This window comes from Tenrec ecaudatus, chromosome 3, assembly GCF_050624435.1.
Source record: "Tenrec ecaudatus isolate mTenEca1 chromosome 3, mTenEca1.hap1, whole genome shotgun sequence".
NCBI lineage: Eukaryota > Metazoa > Chordata > Mammalia > Afrosoricida > Tenrecidae > Tenrec > Tenrec ecaudatus.
Genome location: NC_134532.1, coordinates 179,733,342 through 179,757,856, shown reverse-complemented (window position 1 = coordinate 179,757,856; position 24,515 = coordinate 179,733,342). Strand labels below are relative to the sequence as shown.

The following is a 24,515-nucleotide window of genomic DNA, read 5'->3' as shown; positions in this document are numbered from 1 at the left end:
TATGCTCCCAATACCACTTTCTCTGCTCTAGGCTTTCACAGATTCTTAAGCAGTTTCTAAGACATTTTGTCATTTGGTTTTTAAATTCATATTTGTTGCTATGGCAGGGAGTTTTGTCTATCCTGTTCCCTGTTATATTGGACAGGATTCGACAGTCCCTAGTTCAAGCAATGTGTACTCCAGAACCTCAAACTACAGCGACACAGTCCACGGGTTAGGTTTCCCAGAGGTAGTGTAGCTCGCAGGTTGCAGCAGAGAACCAGCTAAGGCAGCCTCTCACTGGTTTGATCATCAAAGAGCAAGAGACCAGAAAGGCGTGGCTCACTGAGGCATTTATCGCTCCACCCTTCAATTAATCCCACATGTGGTCACTGGCCAGGCTGGCACAGTAAACCTACCTGTCACATCTGTTGTGAGCCCAGCAGCTGGAAACTGGCTTGTTGCAGGAAGTCATTATATGTTTACTGAATGCATGAATTGCTAAAGCCAACTCTTCCTATCACTCAGACTGATATAGAGGAGAGAGAAGTTACAGGGCTAGGGGGTGGGGTGGAGGGTGGGAGCAGGACAGGGGGGTGTGCATCAGGCCACATCTATGAGTTCCAGGCTTCTCTTTGCATTCCCCAGGAAACCACGATGGATGGAAAGTGTATCATTTAGAACCGAGCCTCTTTCTTGTTTTCTACAGGTCTGAAGATGCCCCATGTGGAGGCAGGAAATGAAGGAAAGAAATAAAACATGCTTCTGCACATTAATGCGGCACACCGATTCTGTTGAGAGAATGGTACTTCAATAATTATAAGTGTAAAGGTTGGTAGTTCAAACCCACCCAGGTACACTTTGGAAGACACTCTGCGAACAAAAGATCATGTACTGGAACACACAGTTTTACGTAGACACACGTGTGGTTGCCGTCAGGGTTACTAACCACAGGTGAGGGGCCTCTGTGGAATGAATAGGCTTCGTCTTAGGTCCAGAGGCCTTCTTCTTAGCAAGCATTCCAGAGCTAAGGGGCTCCAAGAATTCCCGAATTCCTCATGGCTAGCCTTGCCTGGGATTGTCTCCTGTCCCCGGAAAGTGTTTGTTTTATGTGAGGAGGGGCAGGGGAGGGCGGTAACCGACCACCTTTCACGCCACAAGCAGAGACTGGAAAGTGAGGCGCATGGCGGAAGGACTCCGTGGATGCCGATACACGTCCGTGATGCTGCTGCCTGCCTAGGCATGTTTGCAGTCCTTTTTCATCTCGGCCCTTACCTGAGTGTGGTGTCAGGGGAACTATTAATGACTGCTATTCAGGGACACGTGACTTGGTATTTATATATTACCTGCCCACTTCATAAAGTGTTAATGAATGTTTGCAAAGCTCTTTGCTATCCCCTGGTGAAAGGTGCAATGATAAGTGAAAAATATTATTATTATTATTAGCAGGTAATAGACAGCTTTGAATGATCGGTCATAAGAATAATTGACATTGCATAAAAAGAAGCACCAGAAATCATCCAGACATATGCAGCTCCTCCAGCTGCATCAGCCTCCACATTACATATATTACACTGTTTCCCTGACACCCATTCTAATAACCATATAATTCACACATTAAATCACCACTTCCAGGGAAAGGTTGAGCTCACTCATAGCTCTATTGATAGTGACATTGAGAAGATATTAAATGTTGGAAAGTCTAAAATGGAGGAGAGTGTTCTTAAGTGGAGAAGCCAGACTGGCTGCTGAGTGACCACCGTGTTTAAAAACTTATGAGAGAGCGAGAGAGAGAGATCAGAAACACCTTAGGAACCCAAAAGGTGCCTTTGAAATAGACCTGAGACTGGAAAGTCATAGAAACAATAAAAAGCCGAGCGTGAGATGGGTTGATACACAGCAGTATTTTTTAAGTTTGTTACAGATTTGAAAAATGGTGGCAGCGCCTACCGTGTCTGGTTTTCTAATTTTTTAATCTTTGAGCCTGTTAGTATTTCTCCGCCTTCTGAGTAAAACTCTGTCTTGGTCAAGGTTAGCAAATGTAGCGCAGCACACCTGGCAAGCCTGGTTGGATGACAGTAGCTGCCTGAAACGCACTACGGAGGTGAACTTGGAGGTGAGGGCCATGTTTGGATTCATCAGAAAGAGTGCTGTGATCCATTAGCAATGTCTGCCTTGGGAGAGGGTGGAGGATGGGTGGCACATATGGGGTGTGTTAGTCTGGGTTGACTATAGAAACAAATTCATAGACACTCATTGTGTAAGAGAGAGCTTTATATTCATTAAGAAAACACCCCAGCCCGGTCCAGATCAAGTCCCCATATGTCTGATACCAATATATAAAGTCCTCTTCAGATTCATGAAACACATGCCATGACACTGAATGCAGGATGATCACAGGTCAGTGGATGGAAAGTCTTTGGGATCCAGTGGCAGTGGAAGCATCTGAGTGCTGGCAGGGGTCTCCACATGCCTCCTCTAACTCCAGGGTTCTAGCGTAGCTCCATGTGTCTTGTCAACAGGAATGTCTTGCAGGGACTGAGTGTGGCCTGCCTCCAGTGAGCTATTTATCTCCTTAGTGCCTCCACATGTGTTCATCAAGCTGCAACCTCATTGACAGGCCAGACTGCATCCCTTCCTCCAATTGACAGATTAAGTAACTGCCACAGGGGCCTAAGCCTAACTACAGAGTCACATCCAGGGGTGAGGATGGATGAAGAGGACAGCGTGCACTTCATTCAAGGTCGTCTTTATTCTGAATTACAACCAAATGCTGTGATCAAGCTGTTCTAAAGGATTTACTCATGGTACGATAGTAGTGGACGGTCATGGTACATCTCTGTCTTCTCTATTTTCTCAGAGGATCATTTCGGTTTGGTTTGCCTTGGCAGCCTGTGTGAAGAAAGGTGTCCCCAGGTCACTCAAAGCACGAAGAACGGTGTGACTGTTATGTTTTATCCCCTTTGGCCACATCAGTACCCAAAGCAACCTGCATTGTCTATTTTTTGTTAGCTCCCAACTAGTTGGCTTCAAGTCATGGCAGCCCCTACGTGTAACAGAACAACTGGTATCCTGTTGTGCCCTGTCTTTATGACCGTTGACATGTGTGAATGCAGTCACATGATGACATTCTGTCCTGATCAATAGGTTCTCATCAGCTACTTCTCATCAGAGTGGATCATCTTCCTCAAGTGTCATAGTTTGGAAGTTCTGCTGTAATTTGTTCATGTAGCGTGATCCAGCTAGTATGTAAAATACCAAAAGCAAATCTTCTAACACTTTAGCAACACACAAACCACCCCTGAACCACAAGCTGACAGAGGGTGTTGGATACAACCTAAAATTCCAAACCAAATCCACTACCATTGAGTCAATTCCTCTTCTGAGTGTTCTGAGACTGGACATCTTTATGGGGGCAGATAGCCTCATCTTTTTCCCTCAAAGAGGATGGTGGGTTTGAACTGCTCACCTTGAGGTTGACAATCCAGTGACTGATCTGCAGTGCCCATAGGGATACTATGCATTAAATCCATAATTTTGGCACTCAGCAAGTGACATTTTCAAGACTTACTGGGTTCCGGGGCCTCTGCTATAGGATCCAAGGGTTTTTTGTTCTTATCTGCTGACTTTGGAGAGATTTTGCACAGCCGCATCAACGTGCACCACCATGTGGCTGTGCCACGCACGGAGCATCCAGGAGATCACCAAACCTCCTTTGATGCTGAGTTGCTGCTTGAAGTTTTATTGGCTGCCTTAGTTTGCTTGTGCTACTGTGACAGATAGGTCTCCAGTGAGTGGTTTTAAAGAGAAGGATTTATTGCCTCAAAATGAGGGCGGCTAGACTTCCCAATCAGGACATTGGCTCTCGGGCAGGGCCCTTCTTTGTTAGTAGCGTGAAATTTCCTTAAACTCTCTTGGAATTCCTCGCTGACTGTGCCCTGCTCCTGCCCCACCGGGTGTGCCTCTGTCTAGTTTACTTGTTCAGTAATGGGTTAAATGTAGGCCCCGCCCCGGGTGTTGTTGTCAGGTGCCAGTGAGTTGGTTCAGACTCACAGCAGCCCTGCGTACAACAGAGGAAACACTGCCTGGTCGGTCCTGTGCCGTCCTCAGGATTGTTCTCACGCGCGAGACCATTGTGGTTGTCTCCGGGTCAATCACCTTGTCTCCTTCTTGACCACTACTTGACCAAACATGATGTCCTTCACCAGGGACTGTCTCTCCTGATAGCATGTCCCGAGTACATGAGAAGAAGTCTCACTATCTTAGCTCTTAAGCACATTCCAGCTGTGCTCTTTCTGTCCTTTGGGCAGCCCACGGTACTTTCAATGTTCTTCTCCAGCACCACACTTCAAGTACACGTTCTTCTTCAGTCTTCCTTGTTCAAGGCCCCACTTTCACACGCGTAGAAGGAGAGTGAAAATGCCCTGACCTGTGTCAGGTGCAGCTTGGAGGGGCTGAAAATGCTATGGGGTGTGTCACGGTGCCAGGTGCACCTCAGGCCTCCAAGGAACACCCTTGTTTTCCAATTCGCTAACGAGGTCTGGAGCCGCAGATGCTTGCATGGCCATTAATTGTGGATTCAAGTAAGACTAAATCCTTGACAATTTCAATCTTTTCTCCATTTGTCATGATGTTACCTAGTGGTATCTTTGGGAGGATTTTTCATTTTCTTCACACTGAGCTGTGATCCTTCACGAAGGCTGCAGTCCTTGATCTTCACCAGCAAGTGATTCGAGTCCTCACTGTCAGCAACTTTGCAGAAAAGAGACCCTCTACGCATTTCCACACAGGGTGATATTTATACGTACAGGGGTTAGGACTTCAACACATATTTTGGGGGGGGGATAAAATTAAAAACATAACATTGTTTATCACAACATTATCCATATTCTGAGCCATTTTGCTTCTTCAATTTTATAATTTTCATGTTCATTGTCCATTTTATAGATAAGGGACCCAAGGCTTAGAAGTTACGTTTTCAAGGTTGTATAAATACATAGGTACAAGTTAGATTTGATTTCAGTCCAGGTGAACTGCAAACCAAAGAAAAACCCCAAACCACTGCCAGCAAGTCCGTTCTGACTCACAGTGATCCTGAAATTGTACATCTTTATGGGAACAGATAGTCTCACCTCTCTCTCATGGAGTGGCTTGTGGCCTTGAACTACCAACCTTGAGGTTAGCAGTCCATTGCCTGGCCCACAGCATGCCCAGGGATCCTTAACTGAACTGCACAACCCAGAATCTGGCCACTGTCCAGTTTTCCTCCCTGTGTTATACCAACTAGAAGAATTTCTAGAGCATAACTTTTTTATCATTCCTGGTAGTTTGTTACACAGTCTCATATTCAGACTCACAGGTGGACAATCAGCTGCAGTGACTATATTGTCTCTTCTATAGCTCATCCATAAAGACTGGACAATAATGCTTTCTGTTTTTCATGATTTGCTTTAGGAAAAATTATAATCACAAAAGAAGAAATTGGTAACATATAACATCAACAAATGTTTATTCAATGCCAGACACCTCTTTTATTTAAATTAATGTGTAGAAGCAATACAGCAATTCTTCTAACATATAGAAGCAATGCTGTTCATATATAGAAGCAAGGCAGTTAATTTTCTTCTTCCTTTAGGTGACATATTGTCACTGAAACCAGCACATCACTCAATATCCATTCTTATTAGCATCCAAGATTGTTGTCAATCAACTTTATTTCGTGGCTGCTGTGGGCAGGCTCTTGCATTGCTTTGTGTTCTTGGGTTTTATAGCTAGAATAACATTGGTAGCTTTACTATGAATTTTCTTAGAAGTAAAACTGTTATGTCTATGCCAATATGCCCTGAATATGTGACATACTATTAGAAATAAACCTGTCACTGAAAATAGAGTTACTAATTTCTCTCAGACTTCCCAGATGAAAATGGAATTGCCTTTGGTGATTTCAAATATGGATTTTGAATGCCTTTTTGGCTGTGGAAGGTTAAAATGGCTGGGATTTGGTAGTGTAAGAAGTCTGATTTATTAAAAATGGGCCTTTATTAAGACTCTCTCATGCACCCTTGGGTCAATGCCATTAGAAAATTATTAGCATGTTTATATAAATAATTGAAAACCGCTAGCAGGTAAAATGTGGCAATAGGTAATTAATCTGTTTTTTAAATAGTGAAACTTGAAATGCTTTTTTTATATCATTTTCCCCCTTTTGTTCTCTCACCATGAAACCTCTACCCCATTTGGCTATATCAGGCAGATGGCGAAAAGAGAAACACAGGCCGAGGAGGAATAATGGAGCCGTGATTGTTGTTGAGAAGGTGGCCTGTCCAAAAAGAAACTGAACATTCCAACACAGAGGATAAAGGTGGAATCTGTATGTGGTTGCTGTGCGACCCTGCGGGCCAGAGTAGAACCGCCTCGAGGAATTTACTGGGTTAAAATCACCAGGTCTTTTCGATCACCGAGCCATTGTTGGGTTCAACCAGCTGACCTTTCAGCCGATGGCAGAGTGCTGAGCCATTACACCACCAAGGCCTCCTGCAATCTGGAGAGCATGGACTCATTTGGAATAGGACGTGATCTTACCGTTTTGAAAACATTCAGGATGATGATACAGTTGCAGAGGGGACCACTCAACTCAAACAAAATTTGGTTTAGAGTTTCTAGGCTGCTGAAAGATGAGGATCTATCTGCATCGTGCAATAGTGGTGCTTCAGGAGAGTCTGCTGAGCAAGTGGTAAAGTAAATCATACCACAAAGGGGTGGATCTCTGCTTCCGCACAGCTACGGTCGGTATGACTTAAATTGCTCGATTTCTTTTTATCACTTATTTCCTAAACCTTGCATTATGAATTCTCTCAACTATGTATATGGAAACCTCCTCTTCTTGCTGGTGTTATCTTGCATAAGACTTCTTAGCCAAATTCCATAACGTATCAGCACTTTTGACTTCCAGAGTGGGTTTTATTCTATTTTTCAAGACACAGGTTTTTTGTTTTTTAATTTTAATTTTTTAAATCTCTCACAGATTCCAGAACTTGTCCCCTCCCTGCCTTCACACAGGCTAGAGCTACGTAACTGGGGACTTGAAGTATGCTTCTGTGTCTATTTCTGTGTCTAAGTGGGTGTGTCGCTGTTGTTAGGGGCCATCAAGTCTGTTCCCATTCACAGCGACCCTGTGCACAACAGAACGAAACACTGCCTAGCCCTGTGGCAGCCTCACAATTGTTCTTATGTTTGAGCCCATCGCTGCAGCCACTGCGTCGATCCATCATGTCAAAGTTCTTCCTCTCTTTTGTTGCTCTGCTACTTTACCAAGCATGATTTCCTTCTCCAGGTCTCTCCTGACAACACGTCCAACGTTCTAACTATAGGACAGGGTAGAATTTCCCCTGTGAGTTTCTGAGGCTGTAACTGTTTACAGGGGTAGAAAGCCCCATCTTTCTCCCTCAGGGCAGCTGGCGGCTTTGAACTGCTGACCTTGAAGATTGCAGCTGAACTCGTAACCACTGCACCACCAGGACGCCTCAAAGTACAAGGCAAAATATAGATGGTTATGGGGATTCTTGAGCTTCCTATATCCAATCTACTGCCCTCTGCCATTTATTCCTACTGAAGCTCAAGAAATTCTTTCAAAATATCAATCTGATCATAGGCCTACTCTGTTATGCCTGAGCCTCTCCTTTATCACTAGCTCTCTGCGCTCCAGCCACCAACGATCGTTCAAGTCCATAGCTGGCATCTCACAGGCTTGCTTTCACCCTCCTTTGTACCTCCCTTCAGAAGTCTTTCCTGGTATCTTCCACTTTCTGCCTGACTGCTTTATGAAAACAATATCATGGAATCATGTTCTTTTTCCTGAGCTCCTATCACAGTTGGTAATGTTGCTTTCCTGGCAGGATAAAGTAATTAACCCATCTATTCTCTTTGCCGGGCTGTGAATTGCCGTAGGGCAGACACCTGTTTGGTTTTGTTCACTATTGTGTCGCCTACACCTAGTCCAATGCCTGCCACATTGCAGATTCCCATGAGATGTGTTTGAATAAATGACGGAAATAAATAAAGACATGGTTATTCCACCATAAGATGCGACAGAAACAGTCTGAAGGGTATTTAAAACAAGGAGGGAAATGCCACACAGTCAGTTTTGGGTTTCATTTGAATGTTTGAAGATAAGAACAAAGGAATGATGCACCATGTAATAAGATTCAGAAAACTTCACAAACATGGAAACATCAACATTTAGACTAACAGAAGCCAAAGGCATGAGCAGACCGTGTCCTTAGCACTCAAGCATATCAATAAGGGGATGAAGTACCGTGAGCGACAATTTTCTTCTCCTGTAAGAGGTGAGTAGGGAGCATTGTAGGAAAGAAATACCAGTCCCCCTATGGCTCCGTTTTTACGTGCTGGTCCTGCTTTCACCCGTTCTGCATGAATTTCTCTGTAAATTGCTGAACGATCATGAGAATTCCGGGACCTCGGCAAATAGCAGTGGACTGCAGCTGCTCAATGAGGGAGCGAATCTTTACTTGTCTGCCATGCGCCGTGCTGGAAACCAGTGGGAAACAGATAGCGTTTGTCCCTCTCTCATTGTATGGGGGTTCCGGCGATGCCCATTCACCTGTATTTTCCTCTGATTTTGACTCATGGCGACTCCATGTGTGTTAGGATAACCTGTGCCACACGGCGTTTTTAATGGCAGTTTTTAAAGAATTAGATAATCTGGCCTTCTCCCCATGGTGTCTCTGAGTGGACTCGAACCTTTGGCCTTTTCATGAATATCAGAGGGGAGTTAGTCAGGAACTCTCCTCACTCTTGATTCTGTGCCAACTGAACTCAGACACAAATAAGTATATACAGTGTCAAGACATGTATAAAAATCACATTAAAGAAAATGCAATGAAACTAAAAATCAAACAAACCACCTTTGCAATTGAGTCAGTTCCAAGCCCTGGTGACCGAGTGTATTTCAGAACAGAACTGCACTGCACAAGGCTTTCACTGGTTGCAGTCTTTCTTTCCAGATGTCTCTGGGTGGATTTGGACTGTCAACTTCTGGTTCATAGCCGAGTGCTCGGCTTTTTGCAACACCCAGGAACTCCCTACCAAGATCATCTTATTGATCAAGTCAGTCACTTATTCTTCTTCACTAGTGAGAGGGATGGTGACGGTGCAAAGACATTGAGTCAAAGAGTTTGGCAATATCGTTTCCTCCTGGGGCCAGAGCGCATGATGTCTTTCTACACAGAACATGAAGAGTAAGCGCGACACACAGCTGTCACTGTTTCGGGCTTCATCATCCGAGGGTAGAAAGGACACCATGAAGGCGCAGGCTGGAAATAGGGGGAAGCACCAAGGTGACGCAATCCTGTTCTGATGAGCTAGATTATGCTAATAAATTAGTCATAAGTCCCAGGGGCTTACCAAAGAGAAGATTCAGTTCCTGTTTGCATATTGTCTGTGGTGGGCTTGGCAACTCTATAAGGCAGTGCCCTTCCAAGCAGTGAATAAAACCTAGTTGTTTTGATTTTGGGGTGGCCATTGCACCACGATTTCCAGATTTCTAGGCGATGGACACACTGGTAGGGCAGGGGTCCCCGCCGTTCATCTGTCAGCTTGTCATATTGCGGTGGCTTACTTATTACTGTGATACCGGGAGCTACTGGACCAGAATTTCACACACCAGCAGGATCGCCCATGATGTACAATTTCACAAGTGTTCTCAGAGAAGTCGGACTAGGGAGGTTGTCCATGTCTGGAGAATTAGCAACTAAAAACCTTATGAACAGCAGTGGAGCATTATATAATGCCAGAAGCCTTTAGGTTAGAAGGCACTCAAAATACCACTAGAAAGGAGATTCTTTCTCAGGGTAGAGTCAATCTTATTGACGTGAGTGGAGTAAAGCTTTTAGCTCCTTCATTTGATGATAGGGCACGACTCAAAATGAGAAGCAGCCGAAGAAAATATCTAGTTATAAACAGAATATGGAATGGATGAAGCATGAACTTAGGAAAATTGTAAGTCATCAAAAATTAAATGGAACACATAACGATCTATCTCCTAGATAATAGTGAGCTGAAATGGGCTAGTATTGGCCATTTCAAGCCTGACAATATTATGGTTTGCTATTCTGAGAATGACAAATTCAAGGGTGACACATTCATAATTTAAAAAACAAACAAACAAACAAAAACAACTCAAACCTTTCAATATCTATCTTGAAGCATGATACTGTCTGTGATGGATAATATCTATACTCCTACAAGGAAGACCAGTTTATACAACTATTATTCAAGTCTACACACCAAGCACTAAAGCCAGTGTTGAAGAAATTGAAGGATTCTACCAACTTATTCAGTGTGAAGTTGATCCAACATGCAATCGAGGTGCATTGATCATTACTGTTGATTGGAAGAGTTATCAATCAATGAAACAAAGGGGGAGGATCAGCAGTTGGAAAGTTCTTTTCTTTGCCAGAAAAGAAGCTGGAGACCACATTTTAGAATTTTTCAAGGCTCATAACCTCTTTATTGCAAGATTTTTTTGTCAGCAACATAGTCTGTAAAAGTGAATCTTGCTAAATGGAATTCACAGGCATCAAATGGACTACATCTGTGGGAAGAGACAACAAAGAAGGTAACTATCATTAGCAAAACAAGGCCAGGGTTTGACTGTGCAGCAGATCATCAATTGTCCATAAGTAAGTTCAGATTGAAGATGCAGAGAATTAAAACAAGTCCTCAAGAGCTCAAGGATGATCCTGCAGACAGAGGCCATTTCAAGAACGGAGTTGCTACACTGAACTCTAATGGTCAAAGACCAGATTAGCTGTGGGAGGGCACCAAGGGCAGCATACACGAAGAACACAAAAGGTCATTAAAAACACAGAAAATAAAGAAAAGACCAAAGGGCTGTCAGAAGAGACTCTACTACTTGCTCCTGAATGCTGTTCAAAGTAACTAAAGTTAAAGGAAAAAAAGTAACTAAAGTAAATGAAAAGAAGAGCTGGACAGGACGTGTCAAAAAGCAGCTTGAGAAGATAAAGAAAAGCATTATCCTAATATGTGTGAAGACCTGGAATTAGAAATGCTTATCTATCTCAACCTCAAAGAACTGAAGAAAAAAATTCAAGTGGTGAAGGGTTATATGGTCAAAAGGAGCCCTGGTGACACAGTGGGTTAAGCATTGAGTTGCTAACCACAAGGTCAGCTGTTTGAAGCTACCAGCTGCTCTGCAGGAGAAAGATGAGATTGTCTATTCCTGTGAAGATCTAAAGTCTCAGACACCCAACAGCGCAGTTCTAGTCTGTCCTGTAGAGTCATTATGAGTTGTAATACAATCGCTAGCAATGTGTTTTCTTTTAATGGTCAAAATATTGAATGACTCAAGAAGGAAGCATCAAATAACAAGAAAGGACTACACAGAGTCACTGTGTATTGGCCAACATTCAACCATTTTAAGAGGTAGTACACGATGAAGAACATATGGTATTGAAGGAAGAAGTCCAGGCTCAAGGGATTGATGCAATGCTGTGTTAGTCTGGGTAAACTACAGAAAAAAATCCATGGAAACTCACATATGTATAAGGAAAGCTCTATCTGGATAATCAGAGATTATTCAGGCTCAGTTTACCAGCCAAAAACAGAGATTAGAGGCTGTGGATCTGTGCAGCCAGTCGGAAAGACAGCCTCATAGCACTAGGCTGGCAAGGGCCACGGACACCATCTGTGCTAATGAGTTGGAAGTAGAGGGCCTCACTGTTACGTCAATGACGTGGTTGGCACCGATATGAGTGCTCTGCAGGGTCAGCTGCAAAAAGAACTGCGAGAATCTGGAAAACTGTTAGAGATTTTGTGGGAAGAGAGACTTGAAGGCCAAGGTCAGTCTGAAGAAAATTTAATCTGTGATGCAAGAATTCAAAAGGAGACACTACAAGCAGAACTAAGGACAACTGACACTCCGCACACAGCAAAAATCATAAGGTCACTGGAAGGGCCTCAATCAAAAAGGAGGTACAACTGCCAAGGGCAGTGGGGACTGAGAAAAGGCATTCTCCCAGGGGGATTTCATTCATACTAGTGAAGAGCTTCTGCAGGCAGAGATGATTGGTCTTGAAGGCAGCTTGGAGTCTGTCAGTACAACAGTGTTAGTCCGGGTAGACTAGAGAAACGAATCTTGGGAGACTCATGTGTACAATAGAGAATTATATCAACGAGTAATTATATATTAAGAAAACATCCCTGTCCAGTCCAGATCATATCCATAAGTCCCATATTAGCCCATATGTCCAATAAATTCCTCTTCAGACTCACACAGCCCATGCAATGATGCCTAATGCAGGAAGATCACAGGCCAGTGGGTAGAAGGTCTTGTGAATCCAGCCACAGTGGAAGCATTTCATTGCTGGAGTGGGTCCCCATGTGGCTACTTCAGCTCTAGGGCTCTGGCTCCATCAACACAGCTCCATGTGGCTTGTCAGCAGGAAGAGGAAGCAATGAGAGAGTGTGTTCCGACACCAGGGAGGAAGACTGGAGTTCCCAGAATGCTCAGGAGAAAAACCACACCCACACAGAGGCATGACTGGCTATGGCCTGATTGACAGGCTAGGCTCCACCCCTTCACTCAAGTTGACAAGAGATTATGTAACTGCCACAAACACGGAGTCAAGAATTAATGAAAAAATATGAAGAATTGAAGATGGAAGGACATGACAATGAGTAAAGAGGAGAGATTTAAAAATGGAAAGCAAAGATTTTACAAGCTGAACAAAGCTAGAGGGCAGCACTCAGGGGAATGGAGGTGCAGATCTGTCATCTAACTCAGGAGCTGCATCTGCGCGACATAATGATTGCTTCCTCCAAAGATTCCTCCTTAGACATGGAGAAACAACTCTTGTAAACCAAATTCCATCTGCGTCTCCCTTTGGCTTACTAGTGACAAGATCTTTGAAGGAAGAGAGACTGAGGTCGCGGCATATTCCGGAGTGCCTGGATGGTGACCCTGAAGAACAAAAAGGAGAATGAAGAGACGGCCAAACAGTCCCAGCTCCGAGTAGCCTCTTAGACAACATGAAGCTTGGAAATCAAAATGAAATATCCAAGAGTCACTGAAATCTAGAGCCACCGCTCTTTAAAACAAGGACCTATGAAAATTACAAAGCGGTTACATACTAAAACAGTTGTGAGGAAATCTGAAATGTTCACACCCACTTTGTCATTTTCACTGCAGCAGTTTATTTCAAGGACTCCTTCCATGTAGAACAAGCCTCATTGCCACGCTTTCCTCTCATATCAACAGTTCATTTCATAGGGTGATGGTTTCTCTTGCTGACTTATATGTGCATAGCTCTGTCCCCTAATTAAAATAAAGATTTTATGGCACATGTGGGAAAAATAATTATCTTAGTGAGAACCATCTTAGAACAGTTGGGGACCAATCCTCAGCATATACTGAAAAGTGTGTGGGAAATAAGGAATTCAGTGCAGATGACTCTGAGGAAGGAGGGGTGTAAAGAACAGAAGAGACGGTGGTAGTTGAAGTGTAGTCACATCAGAAAGATTTTTAACAAATTAATCCTAACAGGAGTCACCCATGGAGAGAGAGAATTTAAGAAAGAGGAGACGAGAAGTCATCAACTGAATTTCTTAGAAGTCAGAAGGTAAAAACTATCGAGAATTAGGACTGATTTACTTTAGGAAGTCGTAAGGAAGGAAGGAAGTCCTGCCAGAAGGAAGTCTTTCATCTTAACCAGAGAGAGAGAGGGCGTAAAAAGGACGGGTACAGATTGTCAACTCTGGATGCTGCTATGGTTTATTGTGCCAGCCTGGCCGATAAACACACGTAGGATTAACGAAGGGCAGAGGGATAAATGGCTTGCTTGTTCTGTGCCTCAGTTTAAAGGGGTACACTACCTGTGGGATGCCTAGCCTGTGGACTGTGTCGCTGTAAGTTGAGGTCCCTTTAAGCCCACACGATTGGAATGTTCATCTGTGGAGCTGGGGACCAACAGTTGATGACAGTTGGGGACCTGCCTTGCTGGTTGCTGCCTGGGTATATATAGCCCAGCTCTCTCTACAGAAGGGGACTGGCAACTGGCAGCTCTCAAGCCTTAAAGGACTGCTAGTGTCGCACTGCTTTATAATTTAACTGTTAATTTCTTGTATTATCTATCTGTATATAATTTAATGGTTTATTTCTTGAATTATATATCTTTCTTTATAAAAATATTTATATATAATTACTAGCAATCTGGTTTGTCTCTCTAGAGAACCCTGTCCAATACAGATGCTTATCAGAATCATCTGTTGTCATTACTGCTAGGTGTCCCCAAGTAGCTTCTGACTCATTGTGGCTCAGAATGTGGACACCATTCTGAAACCATGGCCAGCCTTTCACCATCTCCACATTGCTGCTGTGCTGGGATCCATTGTTGCAGTCATGTGTCAATTCAAGCTATCTGCCTTTTACTGGTACTGGTCCACCTGGATGAGCTCTGGTGGTATAGTGACTATGTGTTGGGCTGATAACTGCAAGGTCAGAAGTTTGAAATCACCTGCTGCTCCAAGGGAGAAAGATGGGCCTTTCTCCTCCTGTAAAGAATTACAATCTCAGAAGCTCACAGGGGCAGTTCTGCCCTCTTCTGGAGGGTTGCTATAAGTTGGCATCAACTCAGTGGCAGTGAGTTTGGGTCCCACCTGATAATATGCCCAAAATATATTAGACCCAGTCTCATCATTCCCACTTCTGAAAAGACATATTTGTTCATTCATGGAGCAGTTCATGTTATGTTATATAGTCTTTATCACCACTATAATTCTAAGGCATTCATTTTTCTTCCCTCTCCCGTATTCATTGGTCAGTATTGACATGAATATGGCTTGGATCCAGTGCACCTTAGTCCTTGCTTTATAATACTTTTAATGTTAATTGAGTTCCTGTCTGTGTTTATATGAACATTGATTGTGGACTCAAACAAAATAAAGCCATGGACAACTTCCCTCTTTTCTCTGTTCCCCAGAATGTTTCTATGAAGAATTTTGTTTTCTTTATGTTAAGCATATTCCATATTAAAGGTTACAGTCATATTAAGGGTTACAGTCATGTCATACATATGACATATGTATAGCTCAGCTTGTTAATGAGTAAGAATGGTGAAAGGGCACTGTGTTAGTCTGGGTATTTTAGAGAAACAAATACACAGAAACCCATATGTATAAGAGAGAGTTTTATATAAAGGTTAAGTGTGCATCAAGAAAACATCTCAACCCAGTGCTGCCCAAACCCACAAGTCCAACATTAACCATTAACCCATATGTCCAACACCAGTCCACAAAGTCCTCCTCCATCTCAAAAAACAGACGCAATGAAGCCGACTGCAGGAGGAAAGCCGAGTCAGTGAATGTGTAAACATCTCAGCACTGGCAGGTGTCTCCACACGGGTGCTCCAGCACCCAGGGCTGCATCAGAGTAGGTCCATGTGGCTTCTCCTCAGGGATGTCTTGCAGGAAGTGAGCCTTGCCAGGTGAAGCAGGGAACTGGCTAAGGCAGCTGCACGCTGGTCCAACCATCAGCAAGTAAGAGACCCGAGAACTAGAAAGGTGAGACTCACTGGGCCATTTATCCCTCCGCCCTTCAATTAACCCCACATGTGTTAACTGGCCAGGTTGGTACAATAAGCTAACTACCCGAGGCAGAATCTGACACACAGCACTACTGACTTTAAAGCACACAATATCTCTTCGGTTTGAACTTGGTCTGTGTGCAGGTTCTGCATGAGCACAATTTTGTGTTCTAGAACCCCTATTCTTCACAATGGTATCCATTATTTGCATCGATCCATACAGACAAATGTCTTTGTGTAGTCAATGAAACACAGACAGACATCTTTCTGGTATACTTGGACTTTATCCAAGATCCAGCTGATATTAATAATGATCTCCCTCATTCTATATCTTCCTCTGAATCCATCTTGAGTTTCTGGCAATTCCGTATAGATGTTCTACTGCAATAATTTTCCATTATTTTCAGAAATATTACTTGCCTGTGATATCAATGATCGTATTTAACAATTCCCACATTCTGTGGGAGCACCTTTCTTTGGAGGGCATGCATGTGGACTTCTTTCAGTCAATTGGCCAGTGAGGACCTCCGGCTCTGCATCAGGTGTTTTTGAAACATTTCAGTAAGTATCTATGATAGTTAGGTTTCAGGTCCGTTTGGATTCTTCCATGATATGCTGTCACACGCTGTGGTCAACTCCACCAGGGGAGCTTCTGTGAAGCAGCCAAGCAGCTGTGGGAAGAATAACTTGGAGCCCCAACCCCTTGATCTGGTCACAGTCTAGATACAGATGAAGGAGGTGTTACAAGGGTGTGACCCACTCTTGGTGTGGATTGACAGTGTATGGAAGCTGGCCCATGTCTACTGCTGGATCTGATACTCACGTCTGGTTCATTGACCTTGGCCTCTCCCTCCATGGGCCAGGAAGCCAACCAGCTGTTTCATAGTCTTCTAGTCTCATAGTCTTTGCGCGGCTTCTCTGTTCTTTCACATGATCTCCTTGCCTTAGCCCCTGGCCTCAGCTTGGCTCCTTTGCTCTGTCTCATGGTCTCCATGCTGCAGCCTCTGGTGATTCTGGTCTCAGCACCCACCACTTCAGACAGATCTCAAATATACTCCACTGATGGTTCTTCTTTCATGGGCCCTAGGATTGTTCTCTGTGTTTCCAAGATGATTCATATGCATGGAGAAATGGATTTGAGGTGTGATTTCTGTTTTTCATAACCGCAAAGAAATAAAGAATGATGATTTGGTTGACCCTCTTTAGAAAGGTGGAGACTGACTACATCCCACCTCAATACTGCTTATTAGCATATCAAAGAACTCCCTTCAGTATGGGTTTATAACCACGGGCACAGAGGTTAGCATTTATAATCCATCACATACGGAATTCTGGCTGGAAGGTCCATACTAAGTAACTGAGTACATCTCAGGTTACCCCTGGGCTCTTACAGCCATTAGCTCATTCATATTTAAAGAATTAACTTTGTTCTTCTTTCATTTACACCTTTTGCAATTACAATTTTTACAAACACCATTAACTCTGTTGATAATCACACCTGAATCAACATCTTCTTCAGACCCATCAGTAAAAGAAAATTATTCAGGGTGGATCCTCCTTTGTTTCACTTCTTTTAAGATTAATCATACCCATGAGAGCTTATAGCCCAGCCACTTCATGCTTTTATCTTTCCCTATTCTGGCTATCTAATTTCTGAATTACCCATTCCTATCTATGTAATACTCTGAGCAAGCATGCACATTTGTTAATATGAACAATCTTCACTCCAATTGGAATTTTGAATGGCTGCATCCACAAGCACACTCCAGTGTAGAGCAAGCCATCCACAAAACTGCAGCAATATACACATGCTTGCAGGGTCAACAGCTTTCTTATTTTCATTTGGTTGGGTTCTGGTCAACTTAGCTCCAGTCATCTGCGTTAGTCTGGGTAGACTAGAGGAACAAATTCATAGATACTAATATGTGTATAAGAAAGAGCTTTATATGAAAGAGTAATTGTATATTAAGAAAACATCCCAGCCCAGTCCAGATGAAACCCACAAGTCCTCTATTAGCCCATATGTCCAATACCAGTTTGTAAATTCCTCTTCAGACTCATACAACTGAAGCAATGACACCAAGTGCCAGAAGATCACAGGCCAGGGGCTGGAAAGTTTTGTGGATCCAGTGGTGGTGAAATCATCTCAGCACTGGCATGGGTCTCCACGTTGGTCTTCCGGTTCTAAGGCTCTGGCTGCCATCAGCATAGCTCCATATGTCTACTCAATAGGAAAGTGTAGCAGAGAGAGTGTGTCTGGCCTCCAGTAAGCTATTTATCTCCATTGTGTCTCCAAATGAGGCCATCAAGCTGCAACCTGATTGACAGGCTAAACCCCACCCCTTTACTCTTAATTAGTCTCAAATTGACACCAAATTATGTAACTCCCATACCACTAGGTCAAATGGGTACCAGTAGAAAGCTCAGAAGTTCACATATACTTCCCTGCAGTTCATATCATCTGCCCACCTCACATAGTCTCACTAGCCCTCGTTTTCTGGTGCGAGGTCATACCCGCAGACTTAGTAGCCACACAACTCTAAACATCATACAAGCCCAGCCCTCTTTTGTCTCTAGTCTCTGTGGACCAGGTCAATAGGCATCCTGGAATTTGTCCAAACTCAGCCCATCTCTTCATTGCTGCCTTCCCCCACTCCCACTCTACAGCCAGTTCCCAGGGGTCATACAGCAAATATAGAAGTCTGCTTGCAGGCTCCCTTAAGCTTTCCATACGAGAGCGGCCTTCGTGGAAGGCACAGACTATCCCAGCCTAGGTACATCCGGAGGCAAAATGCTTTCTTAAAATGCAAACCTGACACTAAGGTTCTGGATGGGGCTTCTTCCATAAGCCACGTACGCTACGTTGCCTTAAAACAAAATCCTGCTGCTTCTGGGCAATTGCCAATTCCCCTTTTAGTGAATCCAGGCAGGTATAGACTGAAGACTGGTTTACAAGCTCTTCTTAATCATAACTCCCATATGAATTTCTATTATACACACATGATATTTTACACACTAGATGTGGGAAGCCAATGTCCACAATACACTCAACTAGAAATCAGGTCCTCATTACAATCCTTTTTAAAAAAACTACTCAAATTCAATATTCTCTTCTCTAGGCTATCTCATGGATGTGCACATGGTCCTAGACCCCTCGCAGAGTGTATCCAACAGGCCCTGGCCAGAAGTGGATATTCTCCCCTAAGCTTCAGCTTAATATCCTATGTGTTCCTCTCAGCACTCGCAAGCAGCAATAAGCAAAGAAAACTTCCTCTAAGAATGAAACACAGCCGCGCTCTTCCACGATTCTGGAACCATCGCAACGAATCCTACACTCCTAACATCAAGGGCACAAACATGGGGTGGATGCATATCTGACGTCGTCTACCTTCCTATCGCCACAGCGCAGAGGTCAGCCATGCCTCCACCCTCCATGACCCATTCTGACACCAATCGACTTCTTAGTGGCCACACAGAACTCACAATTAAGGGAGTTTATCAGGGTTTGTGAAGGTTAATATACCACAAATCAGATCAATAAACAGTAAGGATACAATAACTGGCCCATAGCAGGGGCCTCTTCTTAGGCAGCAGCAAGTCCCGCTCTGGTCTTCAGCCTCTTGGCCACGTGGTCCCCTGGTCTCTGCCGCCATAGGCCAGAAGCCGTTCCTATGCTCTGCTTCACAGTCTCATAATCTCAGCACCACTTCTCTGCTGTAGCTGATAGTGAGTATAAAACTGGGGTTTTAAGAGCTCGTGAGCCACTATCTAAGCTGGAACTATTGATCTCTAATCATCAGGACCAATGAAGAGTGATGAAAGTTGAAAGACACAACGAAGCAGTGCCATGGACTCCTGCAGCGTGAAGATGTCGGTCTCCAGAATACTGAGAGCAGACCAACTACCAGTTGCTCTGCAAGGGACAAGAGAACATCCTGGATAGAGAGGGGAAAGTGCGAAACAAAGCCCAAACTATCAAAGAGACCAGGTTTTCCAGTTGAGTAGAGACTGGTGGGTCCCCCAAGACTATGACCCCTAGTCACCCTTCAGGTCTGGAACTGAACTCACTCCTGATGCTCAGTTGTTCACCAGCCAATAGACACATATAAGGTGAACGATAACATAATGAGGTATGCACACCTTACAGTAATCAAGCTACATAGTTAAGATAAAAATGCAGCAATTACCTAAGGGTTAGTAAAGAAGGAGCAGTGGCCATGAGAAGCAGTGGAAGTGGGATAAGTGGTGACACAGTGAGGAGATTACAGTGAATGAGGTGAAACAAAATATATATGTCTCGAGTGTAAAACCGATGATCTGCTTTGTAAATCCTCAGTTCATAATAAAAATGGGGAGAGGGAGAAACAAGTATACTTATGGTTCTTGTAAATTCTTAGATCACAGTTTAGATTGTTTCCTCAGAAAAGGCATCCTGGCAACCCTGTTACATTGGGCTCATGGTACCTATGTGTTATGTTGGATGATGTACTTATCCTACACCATGGAGTTGATTCTATTCTTGCAACTTCTAATTTCTTCTTTTCTTCCCTTTGCATTGTGGTGAGACTATATAATAAAACACTTGCCAACATAACATTTTTTCTTTATAGAATTCAGTGATATTGATTAGTGTATTGTGTTGTGCCCTCCGTACCACTATCCATTTTCAAATTAGTCCATCGCTGTTAACAGAAACCCAGAGGTCCCTAAGCCATGATCCCCTCCTTTCACCTCCCCTCCACCCCAGGCAAACTTCATGGGTGTTTTGGACCATGTATATTTGTGTATTGCATATATAAATGGGATCATAAAATATTTGTCTTTTGGTGACAGGCTTACTTCTCTCAGCACCAGGGTTTTAAGGTTTCATCCATGCTGTGACATGCATGAGGACTTTTATTTGCTCTGTAGCTGGTCCATAGTACACATGAACCTTATTTTGTTCATTCATTCATTTGTTGGTGGGGCATTGGTTGCTTCCACTTTGGGGCTATTAGTACAACCACTAGTGTGCCTAGTTTCTAATTTAATGCATGTCTTCCCCACAAAATGGTCAGTATTGTGATGGCGGTGGCCACGTCTATCCTGCTTACTGTCTACCTTCCCGATGGCAGGAAAAGATATTCTGTAAGTTTTCCTCACTACTTGTCTGTCAGTTGGTCTAACTGGATGGCTTGTATATCGCTTTGATACTGTGATACTATGTCACTGATACTGCATATACCAGCAGGGTCAGCCACAATGAACAGGTTTCAGCAGAGCTTCCAGACTAAGAACACAGTATGAAGAAGAAATCGGCTGCCCGTGTTAGAGAAATTGGTCCCTGAGAACCTTATGGAAAGCATGTGAAAGTTGGACATTGACTAAGGAAGACCAAGGAAGAATAACTGCATTTGAATTATGGTGTCAGTGAAGGATATTCAAAATCCCATGGACTGTCAGAAGAACAAACAGACCTGTCTTGGAAGAGATATAGCCAGAATGCTCCTTCGAGGCAAGAATGGAGAGACTGTATCTCAAGCACTTTGGACATATTATCAGGAGAGACCTGTCCCTGGAAAAGGGCATCCTGCTTGGCAAGTGGAAGGCCATTGAAAAGAGGAATGTCCTTGAGGAGATGCACCGACAGCATGGCTGCAACAAGGAGCTGAGACCGAAGAACAAGTGTGAGGATGGTGCAGGATAGAGCGTGTTTCCTTCCGTGGCGTCTATGCCTGCTATGGGTTGGAACTGGCTTGACAGCCCCAACCACAGTGGCATCCAGCCCATGAGGTGTAGGAGAGGACAGTGATGGAAGGAATCCCGTGGTTCCTGAGGGAAACTCTGCCCACGCGAACTAGGCTTGTGATTTCATGGTTGTTTGTACTTTGCTTCTCTAGCTGTAGAGTTCACCCAAACAGCATTGATGTAAAAGCCCATGGAATTGTTGCTTCCAGGCAGAAGCGATGGCAATATCAGGTGAGAACAATACAGAGCATTTGGGTATCATCAAGCATAATTGTTTTGTTTGTAGTTTAAAGTTGTTTGAAGTTCAAAATTACTTAATTATAAAATTCTAGTTTGTTTTCAAATGACTGCAGGGACTGGAAAAGAAAAAGCTTCTTTCATGAGATTTTTCAAAGGAATGCGTCTCCTTAAGAAAACATCACAACTCACCACTAACTATTCCGCCCCAAAGAAGCAAAGCTAAGGTTCACAGTCAGAAATCTGCTGTTTCTTCAGTCTTTACATACTGATCACTGTTATATAGTTGCAGTGTGGTTGGTTTGTGTGTGGAACGAGATAATAATAATATCCAGAAGTTGACATCCTGTTGTAGCTTTTGTGGGCCATACAGTCTTTGTCGCAACTATTCACCTCTGCCATGGTAGTCCCGATGCAAACACAGAAATACTTCAACGTCTGAAATTGCTTTCATTTGGGAGTAGTGGGTAGTAAATGGTTACAACAATCAGGATCTCACAGTTTTCATGGCGCAGCAGTCATCTTAGTGGGACCCTCTGGTAAGGACTTCACAAGCCTACTGTGGGGGTTACATAATCTGGTGTCGATTTATGGAGAGGTGGGGTCTAGCCTGTCAATCAGGTCATAGCTTCATGACCTCATTTGGGGGCGCTAAGGACATAAATAGGTCGCTGGAAGCAGGAGACAGGCTCACTCCCTGTGAGACTCTCTACTGACAAGGCTCAGTCCCTGCGAGACATTCTTGTTGACCAGCTACATGGAGACAGCAGGCTGATGGCAGCCAGAGCCTTGGCTACAACTGAAAATGAGAAGAAAAGGGGGCAAATAGCCATTAATATTCAGAACTTGGAATGCATGAAGAACATGCTTAGTATATCTGAAGAATACAGACGTGAAGAAAAAAATTAGGCCTTGAGTAACATTATTAAAGGATTCTTTTTTAAAAATCATTTTATTAGGGGCTCATACAACTATCACAATCCATACATACGTCAATTGTGTAAAGCACATTTGTACATTCATTGCCCTCATCATTCTCAAAACATTTGCTCTCCACTTAAGCCCCTGGCATCAGGTCCTCATTTTCCCCCTCCCTCCCCACTCCCTCATGAACCCTTGATAACTTATAGATTATTATTTTGTCATATCTTGACCTGTCCAACGTCTCCCTTCACCCACTTTTCTGTTGTCCGTCCCCCCAGGGGGGAGGTCACATGCAGAACCTTGTAATCGGTTCCCCCTTTCTAACCCACCCTCCTTTTACCCTCCCAGTGTCGCCACTCACACCCCGGCCCTGAAGGGATTATCCACCCTGGATTCCCTGTGTTTCAAGTTCCTATCTGTACCATTGTACATCCTCTGGTCTAGCCAGACTTGCAAGGTAGAATTGGGATCATGAAAGTGGGGGGAAGGAAGCATTTAGGAACTAGAGGAAAGTTATATTTTTCATCATTGCTACATCACACCCTGACTGGCTCGTGTCCTCCCGAGACCCTTCTGTAAGGGGATGATCAATTGCCTACAGGTGCGCTTTGGGTCTCCACTCTGCACTCGCCCCCTCATTCACTATGGTGAGATTTTTTTTTTGTTCTGATAATGCCTGATACCTGATCGCTTCAACATCTCCTGATCGCACAGGCTGGTGTGCTTCTTCCATGTGGGCTCTGTTGCTTCTGAGCTAGATGGCCACTTATTTACCTCCAAGTCTTTAAGACCCCAGACGCTATATCTTTTGATAGCTGGGCACCATCAGCATTCTTTGTCACATTTTCTTATGCACCCATTTGTCTTCAGTGATTGTATCATGGAGGTGAACACACAATATGATTTTTTGTTCTTTGATACCTGATAACTGATCCCTTTGGCACCTCGTGATCACACAGGCTGGTGTGCTTCTTCCATGTGGGCTTAGCTGCTTCTGAGCTAGATGGCCGCTTGTTTACCTCCAAGCCTTTAAGACCCCAGACGCGTGGTGCCCCAACAGACTGTACTGGAAAACACTCCTAAATGTCAACAAACAATGCTTGAACTAACTGAAAGCTTTCCTCTCTTGTGTTTTGTTTTGTCATTGGTTTGTTGTTGTATATTGTTGCTTGGTTTTGCTCTGTCTTGTTTTTGTGCATGTTATTATCTCTGTAGGTCTGTCTAAATAAGATAGGCTGGATGAACAATCTGGAGGAGAAAACAATGGGACCAACAGCTCTGGGAGGACATGGGAGAGGGGGAGGTGGGGGTGTTAACAAACCCAGGGAGAAGGGAACAGCAAGTGATCCAAATCGGTTGTGAGGAGGGAGTGGGAGGCCTGGTAGGGCATGATCAAGGGTAATGTAACAAAGAGGAATTGCTGAAACCCTGGTGGGGACTGAGCATGATAGTGGGACAGGAGGAAAGTCAAGGGAGATAGAGGAAAGAGCTGGGAGGCAAAGGGCATTTAAAGAGGTCTAGATAAAGACATATACATATGCAAATATATTTATATATGAAAATGGGGAAGTAGATCTATGTGCATATATTTTACAGGCTTAGTATTAAGGTAGCAGAAGGACATTGGGCCTCCACTTAAGTACTCCCTCAATGCAAGAATACTTCCTTCTATTAAATTGGCATTCTATGATGTTCACCATCCCGACACAACTGCTGACATTATTGAAGGATTTTTTTCCCCATACATATATCAATTGTGTAAAGCACATCTGTAAAATTCTTTGCCCTCATCATTTTCAAAGCATTTGCTTTCCATTTAAGCCCTTTGCATCAGGTCCTCTTTGTTTCCCCCTCCCTCCCCGCTTCCTCCTCCCTCACGAGCCCTTGATAATTTATAAATTATTATTTTGTCATATCTTGCACTGTCCGATGTCTCCCTTCATACCCTTTTCTGTTGTCCATCCCCAGGGAGGAGGTCACATGTAGATCCTTGTAATCGGTTTCCTCTTTCCAACCCATTCACCCTCT

The 24,515-nt window shown here is 43.7% G+C and overlaps 1 pseudogene; it reads left to right on the top strand.

The window, feature by feature from the left end:
* Positions 1 to 11,543: 11,543 nt before the first annotated feature.
* The window catches only part of LOC142442473 (centrosomal protein of 63 kDa-like), a 51,813-nt pseudogene continuing 38,841 nt past the window's right edge, over positions 11,544 to 24,515 (top strand).